The 12,218-nt window shown below is 39.2% G+C and overlaps 1 protein-coding gene across 5 annotated transcripts in view; it reads left to right on the top strand.

The window, feature by feature from the left end:
* NGFR (nerve growth factor receptor) overlaps positions 1–12,218 on the top strand; it is an 83,887-nt gene that overhangs the window by 37,722 nt on the left and 33,947 nt on the right. The window contains exon 2 of one of the 5 annotated variants that reach the window (XM_058183973.1): positions 7,719–7,820. The exons of 3 other annotated variants lie outside the window; for them this stretch is intronic. The gene's annotated coding sequence lies outside the window, so the exon portion shown is untranslated. The remainder of the gene's footprint in view (positions 1–7,718; positions 7,821–12,218) is intronic. One more of the 5 variants, XM_058183974.1, reaches the window with a different exon arrangement.

Here is a 12,218-nt window from a genome sequence, read left to right as displayed (position 1 = left end):
TAGGAAGTCTTCATCTTATCATTTTGAGTCCAGTTTCCTTGATACAATTATTCAATTAGAAATAATTTGTGACGACCAATTGCCTGATTGGGATTATACTTAATTGGCAGAATGATAATGTTAACTAGGGACTAACAGAGATTAGTTCAAATAGTTGGAGTCAACAATGATCAAAACGCACATGCAGACATACACAGAGACACAGACACAAATACAAGGAAATGAGTATTTTGTTTTGGCCCTTCCCACTACTTTTTTTAGAGCACAGTAGTGAAAAGCTGTTATCTTCACCCCAGACAAACCTTTGTACCCCTGTTTTAATTGAAGAGTGCAAAGATTGTATTGGGGCATGCATACAAAGCATGTGTTCAGTCACTAAGTTATAGCACTTCCCGTATCACAGAAGTCTTCCATGGTGCTCTCAGAATCTCCTAATGGTTTTTAAAAAAATTCTTCCAGCTGTTTAATGTTCCTTTCTTGCAATTTAGGATTCATTACTCCTTTCCCAAGAATTAACAAGGGGGGATTTCACAGAGGCTGCCTACGAGGGCAGGGACAAAGGCCATGCTCTCATTGATAGTGACAGCAAAGGGCAAGTTTAAATGAGCACCCAGCATGTTGTGATGGAAGCATTCAATCTGTAGAGTGACTTCTGCATCCTGCTATTCAGAAGAAAAATGGCTATTTCCCCAGAATGTCCTCAGGAGATCAGAGAGCTCATTAAGACTAATGTGGTACATTAAAAGGGAAAGCAAAATGGGGGTGAGTAGGCAGGGTCTTAGACTGGTCTGAAAGCAAGAAGGAAGGAGACAGTTCAGTGGTAAATTAAAGCTGAACCCTTTAACACCCATGGGAAAAGTGGATCAATCACTTCACTCAGTATGGTGGGCTGATGAAAGAAGGGCAAAGAAAAGTGCATGGCACAATCATTGTCCATACTGAATCCAAAATGCTCCATATTTATTTGCCACCATAATTTGTCAATTGTCAATTGTGGTCTCAGAAATAGGGCTTGACACATTTTTGAAAACTATTCAGAAGTGCCTCAGACTTTACCTTGCTAAAAGCTCTTCTCTGCTATGTATTAACACAGCCTGAGCTTCCACATGTGCCTGGAAAAGAAAGTTGTGGCTGCTTTAAGTGGTGCATGATCCCTCAGAATAGCCACAGCTATTTTTCAGGCTCGTGCAGGAGTCTGAAAAGAGTTTAATGGCTTTAATAAATAATAGAAAGTGCTGTGCTTGTGAGAGGTTCCAAGTGCTTATTTTGAATACTGTTGGAACTGTGCCCATTCTGAAAGAGTTTTTTCCCCCAAAGATGTTTGTGTAAATGTGCATATACATATATGAATGCGCTATAACTACCCAAATGGCACAAATATCTTCTAACCAAGTAATTTTTCTGTGGGTTGGATTTTACTCAAATTGTGCTTAGAGTTACATGACACGCTTAGCTTTGTTAGTAAAACCCAATTTACAGTCTTAAATGGGCTGATTTTGCACAAAAAAACTAACCAAGGATAAAACTAACCAGCTTACCAGGTTGTAGATATAACTGTATCACCTGATTCAGCAAGTTTTGCACTCTTCACCATAGGAGCCTCTAATTTACAGAAGCAACAACCGATCCTTAATGCAAGAGAGAAGTGGCATGTCTTTGGAGCTCGGGGCAAACTTAGAATTTAGGGAGCATGTGGCATGCATGCTCACAATATAGCTGCTCTGGGAAACTTACCTGTTTACAAAATACCTCCCATGTTGGGCATTATCAATCCCAAATTCCTATTTATTGGGAGATGAATGAGTCCTTGCAAAGATGCTTTCTATACAATCTTTTGGGGATTTTTGTGAGAAACACAGGTATTCCAATAAATAAGTAAATATGTTGCTACTGGTAGAAGCTGGAGTTTTGCTTTGCTTCTTATTTAAAATATATTTTTTTTAACTAACAGTTAGGGCATCAAGTGAAGGGTTGGTTAGACATTACTTCCCTGACTCTCATGTTGCCTACATCTTTAGGAAGGTCACTGTACCTTTAAGAATTACTCTCTTGAGTTCAGAAATTAGGGCACTGGATTCCAGCAATGGCAATAGATAGGTCTGCATGAGTGGTGGGTTGCCCCCAGTTCGGACTGGTTCTATAGAACCGGTAGTAAAACCGGCAGGAGGCTCCATCCACTGACCCAAATGTCATCAAAATTCTTCTGCACATGTGCAGAAAAGTGTATGCAATGTTGTGACCCAGGCCCAAGTAGATAGTAGGCAACTCAGTCAGTGTAAAAACAAACAAACTTTATTAGAGCAGCTGAGAATTAATTCATTCTCAGCGCAGTCCAACTAAATTAAAGTAAATTCCTCCCAACACAATTCCTCAGTCCTATCACCAACCTTGATCCAATTAGGCAAACTGCCAAAGGCCTTTCTTGGCAAAAGTTCAGAAGACACCGATACAAAACAAATGTAACAAGACAAAGCTATCAACTTTGTTTTCTGGCAAAAACCACAAATGCTGTTGCTGCTCTTTAAGCCTTATGGGAGGGGCCAATCATCTCTTGGCCCTACTCCCGAGTCGTCCTCTTTGCTTGAGCTGTTCTTGCCTTCTGGCAGCTCTTCTCATGCGTGCATTAGGAACAGGCTCCTCCTGTTCTTCTGGAGGCTCTGAAGTCCGCACCTCACTCCCCAATGGCCCTGGCCCCACCTCTGCCTCCGATGCAGAGCCCTCATCCGGACCTTCCCCAGCTTCCTGGATTGGTCCATGTTCTTCCTCAGCTTCATCACTGTCCGACTCCGTTGCCAGCTCTGCAGGCTGCTGGCGGACCACAACATGCAAGCACAATGCGAACTGATAGTAAAGGTAAGTAGAACCCACTCCGGTCTGCTCCAGATAAATATTCAGTTTTAAATGCAATATATTTGTGAGAAATTAAAATAAAAAAAGATTAGGAATAAATAGTTGCATTTCAAAATCTTTTGATAAACCCTTACTCCAACCAGCACAGATTTTGTTAAAAATGTTTTACATGATCATAAAAGTTTATGGTGGCCACATAATTCTCCACATTAGAAAGAACTTGGAAATTGGTGGGGGAAAGGAAAAGGGCAGGTTCCTGAAAGGGAAGTAAATGATGGGAATGGATTGTCTCTTTTATATATAATTTAGGATTAAAAGAATTCAGTGGCTATTTTTCTGTTCCTATTCTTCATTCAAATCAGAAATCACAGAGAGGCTTCCAAGATCAAGTACTTGAGCTGTAAAAAATCATCCTGGATATCAATAAATGCTTATGTTCTGATTTCCTCACATAAAAGGCCAATTCTTTCAAGCTAGCCGGTGTCTGTGTCTATAACCTTTAAAACAACTCTTCCTTCTTCAGCCATTTTGGGGGAATGATGGCATGGGGAATTCTGTGGAAAAAAAGTAGTCAAAAAAGTTGGAGATGTGGGACAGGTCAAGGAAAGATTGCTTTACATTCAAAACTAAATTTCCTGCAGAGAGCAACTGAAACCCAAGACACAGGAACAAAGCGGCAGGTCAGCAGAAAGTCAGCAATTTTGGCACTTTAATCTAATGTTTACATTGGACACCACCATATTAAATCTTTCCCATAACTAATGGACGGAAAACAGATGCAAGTCAGAGCATGATCAAACACGATCCTCCTGACTACCACCCGGACATAATATGGAGCAAAGGTGGTGATGGTGGAAGGCTGCCAGATTGATGTTATTTATTTCTTTCCTTCTTTCCTTAGTTAACATTTTTGTAAGCATTGTTAAAAAAGAAGAACCCTATCAAATCTCAGAGAGTAAAAATAGGCTTAATCCTAAACCTCTTCAAAAGACACCCAAAACAAAGAAGCCTTGATCTTCAATTTCTTCAAATGAATCAAAAGTTGGTTCATTCCTTCTAAGATGCCATGCATATATGTGGAGCTAATACTGAGTCCCTAGGGAGATAGGGCGGTAGGCTTCAGCTTTGTGCTTCTGTGCTGGGCAGCTAATCAACGTAATTTGACAGGCGTTGATTAGCTGCGCAGCACAGATTCGGCTAGCTAAAACTTTTAACTAGATTCGGCTAGCTAAAAGTTTTAGCTAGCCGAATCTGTGCTGGGCAGCTAATCAACGTAATTTGACAGGCGTTGATTAGCTGCGCAGCACAGATTCGGCTAGCTAAAACTTTTAGCTAGATTCGGCTAGCTAAAAATTTTAGCTAGCCGAATCTGTGCTGGGGAGCTAATCAACGTAATTTGACAGGGGTTGATTAGCTGCGCAGGACAGATTCGGCTAGCTAAAACTTTTAGCTAGATTCGGCTAGCTAAAAATTTTAGCTAGCCGAATCTGTGCTGGGCAGCTAATCAACGTAATTTGACAGGCGTTGATTAGCTGCGCAGCACAGATTCGGCTAGCTTGACCGGGATGCCTTATGCACGGTCACTCATGCCCTCGTAACTTCCCGCCTGGATTATTGCAATGCTCTCTACATGGGGCTGCCCTTGAAGTGCACCCGGAGGCTGCAGTTAGTCCAGAATGCAGCTGCGCGAGTAATAGTGGGAGCAACTCGTTGCTCCCATGTAACACCACTCCTGCGCAGTCTGCACTGGCTTCCTGTGGTCTTCCGGGTGCGCTTTAAGATCTTGGTCACCACCTTTAAAGCGCTCCATGGCTTAGGACCCGGGTACTTACGGGACCGCCTGCTGTTACCGTTTGCCTCCCACCGACCCGTACGCTCTCACAGAGAGGGCCTTCTCAGGGTGCCGTCCGCCAAACAATGTCGGCTGGCGGCCCCCGGGGCAGAGCCTTCTCTGTGGGAGCTCCCACGCTCTGGAACGAGCTTCCCCCTGGTTTACGTCAAGTACCTGATCTTCGGACCTTTCGCCGTGAGCTGAAAACACACTTATTTATTCAAGCGGGACTGGCTTAAAATTTTATTGGGTTAAAATTTTATTGGGTTATTTATATTTTAATATTTTAATTTGTTTTAAATCTGGCCACTTTATAATATGTTTGTTTTAATTTCTTTTAATGTTGATATTGTGACTTTTTACTTGGCTGTACACCGCCCTGAGTCCTTCGGGAGAAGGGCGGTATAAAAATTGAATAAAATAAATAAATAAATATGTATGTATGTATGAGAGATAGATAGATGAGAGGGAGAGAGGTAGACAGAGATAGATGATAGATAGACAGAGAGACAGAAAGATCTTAGTGGCTTCAATATTTCAGTGTTGGCTCCACATATATGCATGGCATTAGAAGGAATGGTACCAACTTTTGATTCATTTGAAGAAATTGAAGATCAAGGCTTTGTCTTGGGTGTCTTTTGAAGAGGTTTAGGATTAAGCCTATTTTTACTCTCTGAGATTTGATAGGGTTCTTTTTTAACAAGGCTTATAAAATGTTAATTAAGGAAATTTTATACACACACACACACACACACACACACACACACACACACACACACCATACATATACACATGCATGCATCATGCATACATACATACATGCATATATGTCCTAAAACATGACTCACCCCCCCAAAAGAAGGCCCAGCACTGTTTTGTGCACATGTGTTAAAATTAAGCCCTACCCCCAAAATTTGGCCCTGTTTAAGCACATGTGCGACCAGGCTTGCCGGAGTGGACGACAGCAGGCTTTTTTGGGTGGACGGTAGCTGGGGTGACTGTTACAGGTAGGCAAGGTTGGGCGAGGTGCATTGGTCGCATCTCTCACTCTTTTCAGTCGCAAAATAAGCGGCCTGGTGGCCAGACGAGGTGCATGGGGTGGGAATTAAGATATCCCTCAAAAAGAAGGACTAGCTGTTTTTTATGGGGGGGTCAAAAGAAATAAGACCCAGTCATATTTTTGAAGAAACATGGTACATATGCATATGCATATGCATATGCATATCCATATCCATATCCATAATCACAACCGAAGAAATCTGCCTGTTCAAGGTTCACCATCTGAACAACTGAATTTCAGTTTCCTTGTCATGTCTGTGACAATTCATTATGTCATTTTGGTCCAAGTAAGCAATCCAGTAAGTTTGAGAAGATATATTTTATTACACACATGCAAAGTTTATGCTTGTGATGAGGTGAGTGGCAAACAAATTTAATAAATCATAAAAACAAACAAATAATCTAGTTGGGATTGCTGGAAATTGAAGTTTAAAGCATCCGGAGAGCTCCAGATTCTGGGAATCCCCAGCCAGCATATTGATTTCATAAGTAAGAAATAAAAAAGGATGGCAAATTGCCAGATAAAATGATGCAATCTGAAGCTCACATATTTTGAAGTTGTCAAGGCTGAGAAATACTACTCTAGCTGTCCTCTCATGTTTTTGCTGCATATTTAAGAGCTTAAAACTGAATAGAAAACTGAAATAGAGCTTAAAACTGAATAGCAGGGACAGACCTGTTGGTTTCTTTACTGCCCTTGTGGTCCAAGCACCTAGAGGGAAAGCACCTTTCCCTTTAGTCTCCACACGTTCATCTGGAAGTTCTAAAGGAGAATTAAAAATTCACTACACAATCCAGGATTTTTTTTTTAGTAAAGGTCCAAATTATGTGAGAGCATGTTAGGGAAGATATGGGGTGCCAAGGTACAGTGTATTATAAACCTTTATGTCTTCAAGCTAATGTCTGAACATGTTAGGAGTTTTCAGTTCATTCCCATTCCCTCACATCTTGGTATCTTAGCCATTTGGTCTCTTGCTTAAGAATCCTATTTGGCATTCCTTTGACATTGTTAAAATTGGCTTTCCTAGAATTTGAGGTGCCCAAGGATTCCAGCATTGCATTGTTAGTTTCCCACAAATATCTCTTAAACAAATCATTATGCAGCCAACATGTACAAAAACACATGTTGCCACATATTGCTGTTAATATTAAACGTGATGTATGGAACTGATATGAACTGTTGTAATTTTAGATGAATTTTGCTACGATTGTAAATAAATGTATAAACCAATAGGCATATGTATCACTTCGCATCACTGATCATGCAGCTAGACTGATTTTCATTGAGTAATTTGCATTGGCAAGCTTTTCCATGACACTTGAAAAAAAAAAACATTATCCTATTAGGTACATTTAATGAGAAAACATTTCCTCTCCCTCTGTCTTATGTATAAAGTAAAAGGTAAAGGTTCCCCTCGCACATACATGCTAGTCGTTGCCTACTCTAGGGGGCGGTGTTCATCTCCGTTTCAAAGCCGAAGAGCCAGCGCTGTCCAAAGACGTCTCCGTGGTCATGTGGCCGGCATGACTCAATGCCAAAGGCACACGGAACGCTGTTACCTTCCCACCAAAGGTGGCCCCTATTTTTTCTACTTGCATTTTTATGTGCTTTCGAAACTGCTAGGTTGGCAGAAGCTGGGACAAGTAACGGGAACTTAGCTCGTTACATGGCAGCACTAGGGATTTGAACCGCTGAGCTGCCAACCTTTCTATTGACAAGCTCAATGAAGCTACATATTAGAATCCAATTATATTTATTTTTTTCAAATATCTGTAATTTGTCTCAGGAAAGTGTTGCTGGAACCTTTTCTTCGATTTGTAGAGTATAAGTAAGTGTTGTTTTGATGCCTTTTTTCCTGTTTATTATTTTTATATTCCATCTTTACTGCATTATTTTTATAAATAATTCAAGGTGGTGAACCTATGTAACATTCCTTCTTCCCTCTATTTTCACCACCATAACAACAAACCTGTGAAGCAGATTGAACTAAGAGAGAATGACTGTCCCAAAGTTACCTACTTGGCATCTGCATTCTGTTAGATGCTCTCCATTTTGCTCCCTTGTTTGGATTTTCTCAATGTGAGTATTTTTAATAATAATAATAATAATATTTTAATTTTTATACCGCCCTTCTCCTGAAGGACTCGGGACGGTGAACAGCCAAGTAAAAACAATACAATATATTACAATAAAAACTATTTAAAAAACTTATTCAATGTGGCCTAGATTTAGATATAAAATACATAATATAAAATAACCCCATTTAAAAACGAATTAAAAACCCCTATCAAGCCAGTCCTGCTCGGAAGAATAGGTACGTCTTCAGCTCGCGGCAAAAAGTCCGGAGGTCAGGAAGTTGTTGAAGTCCTGGGGGAAGCTCATTCCAGAGGGTAGGTGCCCCCACAGAGAAGGCTCTCTCCCTGGGGGTTGCCAGCCGACACTGTCTGGCTGATGGCACCCTGAGGAGACCCTCTCTATGGGAGCGTACCAGTCGGTGGGAGGCATGTGGTAGCAGAAGGCAGTCCTGAAGATATCCCGGTCCTATGCCATGGAGCGCTTTAAAGGTGATAACCAACACCTTGAAGTGTTGAAGTTTTGACATTAAAGTTACATCATCTTTTTTCTGAGGTATCTCTTTGATGTGTCCTTATATGGCTACATTACAATCATGGGAGTCATCTTACCATGTCTCAGTTACACCTATAACCTCTCTGTCCTCCCCCCACATCCTTCACCTCTACCATACACGCACCATATTCATTTTGTCTGAGCTTGAAAACTCAGAAGGTCTGGTTAAAAACTGGATTGAAGAGCACCCAAGAATTCCAGGACTCTAGGCTACCTTGGGAAGTCAAATGCACCAGAGAAAAAGACAACAGTCAACCGTTACTGTTGAAATGAAAACTGTATGAATTTGTTCATGAAGTCTTCAAGTATCAGGCTTAATTGGAAGAAGACATTACCATTTCAGACTCATTAATTTCTCATATCTTGTACTGTGCATAAATGGATATAGAGCGAGTTACTGAAGGCTTTGAATATTAAACTCTGGGTTTTCCTAGCTATTTAATTATGAAGTTTTTGGGACTCCTCATAATTTTCCTACTTTTGCCTCAGTAAGTTACTTTGCCTCTTAAGTTACTCTCTCCATCCTGCTCTGGTTTAAATTTGAAGGGTTTTTTTTAAGGGCAGGTGGACTTTGCCTCCAAAAAATAATTTTTCCCAGTCCTTCTCCGTCTTTTGTTGACCACATATATAAATTTATTATTCCTTAATAACATAACTAGCAAGAGAAAAAACTTGAAATAGCTTAGAAAGAACCGAGTTGCTTCATTAAATCCATAAATACTTTTCAGAAAAAGTTTCTTTAGCTGAAGTTCTTTCTTAACCTCCTATGGGCTGATTTGTTTGCTTAGATGGGAAGAAGGGAACCATTTTGCATAGATTAAGGTCCATTGAAATGCAAATGGATGTAAATTGTGAATGCTGAGAAGTGGCTGGGATGGGCAGTCAGAACTGGATTCAAATAATATTGAATTAAATCTGTCCTGAAATTTCTCTTGTTTTTTCTTTGTGTGAAAGAGGCTCCTATTTTTCTTATTCTTAAGGGGCTGGATAATTTATTTTGAATTTCTTCTAGTGCTATTTTATTGTTGGAAACGGTGAATGTCACTATTGTTGATACCATTTTCTTTGTTTAAAAATTTCTATCCTTTCCTTCTTCCTCAATGCGAAAGAAACCAGTGAGAGGATTTGCCTTAGGAGGTCTTTCCTTAAGACTTATTAGAAATGTAAGAATTCAGGAAGAGATCTGCAGATCACTGAAGAGATTTCTCTGTAACCTCTAATCAACCATCAGGCTTCCACTCTTCAGAAACTTTGGATTCAAATGCAACTGGTAAATGTAAGACCTGTGATGTAAGATTAGGGACACCAAGACAGGATTAAAATTCATCAGCTACTTTTATCCTGTAATTAAAGAAATCCATAACATGATATATATATATATCGTGCTTCCCAGAAGCACGAAGCTGAAGCCTGAAGATGACGAATGAGACTTCGTCGAAACGTCGCCAAGACACTTCCAATTTTACGCGGGAGAAAACCCAAATAACCAAAGACCTACACACATATATATATTAAGAAACAGTTTAGAAATAATATAGAGGAAAAAAATTAATGTGAGCACAAATAAGAATATGCTTGTAATGAAAAACTGTCTGAAAAAAGACAAAAGATCGGGCCACATGGTTATTCTCCTGCCTCTTCTGAAAAGAATCATTGTGCCAGTTCCCAATCACATCTCCTGGGTCTTTCTTGCCTTGTATAAGACAAATGGAGATACAAAAAAAAAAATGTCCTGCAGATACTAAAATTCATTTCCAAGTTCATGTTTGAACATTCATTGATAGACCCTTAGGCTTCTTCCAAATAAATAAACACAACAATGTTTTACTCATGATGAGAATTTCAGACAAACCATCCTTTTCTTTGAAAGAAACATTGGAAGTGATTTGTCTAATTCTTCAACTGAATTAGAGCTGAAGGAAAAATATAAGAATGTATTCTGCATGGACCTCTTTTCAACTGAGTACTCCTCGGAAGCTATTGAGACTAAGGACCAAATTCTCTGATCAATCTATGCAGTCGATGAGTATCTCTTGGTAGTGTTGTTCCTTCGGTGACATCAAAAGTATACAGGGTTCTTTAACTGATCCTAGCAATAGACATTTAGTGCTACCCAACCTCTAGCTCTCCCACCTGTGAAATTGGAGAGCTTCTGTTCTTGTTTTCTATGTAGGCCGGCTCACTGGAGCCAAAGCAAAATCATAATGCATTGTTTAACCTTGTCAGCTTGTGTGCTGAGCTCCTTCCACTAGTTTAACTCCCCATTAAATCATAATATATGTCTTCTTTAGGCAGTAAAATGCACTTTTATAATACTCAGTGGTGCATGATTCATCCTATGAGATCTTTGTGAAGGAATTGGGTCAATTTTATTGATATGAGGAGATGATAACTGTGCAGCAATTAATAGCAAGTGAATTTTGCCTTCCAAACATAGTTACACAAAATCCAACCTATCTTCCTCCCTCCTTCAGGACTCATGAGGTATAGGTTGATCCCCTTTTCTTTGTGGCAGTCCCTCAAATATTGGAATATTGCTATCATGTCACCATCGATTAGAGTTATTTTATCCATATTTAGCATGATAATACTGGATAGTTTGAAAAGAGTATAAAATAATATGTCTCAAGCAGAAATGTCTTGATCCTAATTTATAGTGAGGACATCTATTTAAAAGTGTCGATCTGGCAATGATTCATTAGGACAATTTGCCATAAATCAAGGATTCTATACTTCAGAGGGTCTGAATCATAGACATCTTTGATTAAAAAAAAGATATGGGAACATGTCCCATTGCCCCATCCTCTCATTCAGATCTGCTGGTTGGCTGCCTAGATTTCTTTTTCTCCCTCTGTTCTTTTTCTTCTCCTTAAAAGAAGGGAAGCTGAGAATGACAGAGTAAGTGGAAAGAATTGTCTGAAATCCATGGTTGTCTCTCAGTCTTGAAAATACCACTGAGTGATGATTATTCCAAGTTAATGCTAAGGACTGAAAATGGTGCAAAATAAAACCTAGCAAAAGTCATTAGGATTGGAATTTTTGAAGGTAAGGCAATGTTCAGGTTTTGCAGTTTAAGAAAAAAAAAGATTAGTTAATTGTGATCTCAAAAGCATCTAAATTTTTTGGTAAAGGCACATGAGAATTCCATGGATAATCAAGAACAAACAAATCAACAAAAGACAAATAATCAGGCTCAAATTATCATATTTTGGATGCATGAAGACCTAATCTTTTTGAAAGTCTATAATTCTGCAAAAGATGGAAGGAAAAACAGGATGGCCAGAAGTATGATGGATGGACTCAATTACAGTGACAAGAGATCCATAATTAGAAGATCTGCAGGACCAAGTTGGAAACAGGTTATCTTAGGGAAAATCTATATGGTCACTAAGAGCCAGCTGTCTTGATGACACATAATCAATCATTCATACATGACTATCGAACAATAAAATTTATGGAATAATTAGCCCTTAACAGCAAGTAAATAAGTATGGAATTCCATTTCCAATTTCTGGAAACAAATTTATTAAATTTTATGGGAATTGCTATTGCAACATAATAGCCAATGTGCATATAAAATCAAAGAACTTGATTAAGATTTATGGGGTTTTAGCTTAAGGAAAGAGAAGTTGAATAAAGGATAGCCTAATATAATTGTATATAATACATTACACATGTGAACAAAATGGATGTGATTCATGTTAGAACTCAAGGTCAACCCGATGAAATTGAATATTGGAAGATTTAGGACAGATTAAAAAGAAATTATTCTTGAAGTAATGCACAGCCAAATTGTGGAATTCATTACCATGAGAGTTAATGATACAAACATAGAAAATTAGACCAGTT

This window comes from Ahaetulla prasina, chromosome 4 (genome assembly GCF_028640845.1).
Source record: "Ahaetulla prasina isolate Xishuangbanna chromosome 4, ASM2864084v1, whole genome shotgun sequence".
Lineage (NCBI taxonomy): Eukaryota > Metazoa > Chordata > Lepidosauria > Squamata > Colubridae > Ahaetulla > Ahaetulla prasina.
This window is presented reverse-complemented; position numbering and strand designations above follow the sequence as displayed.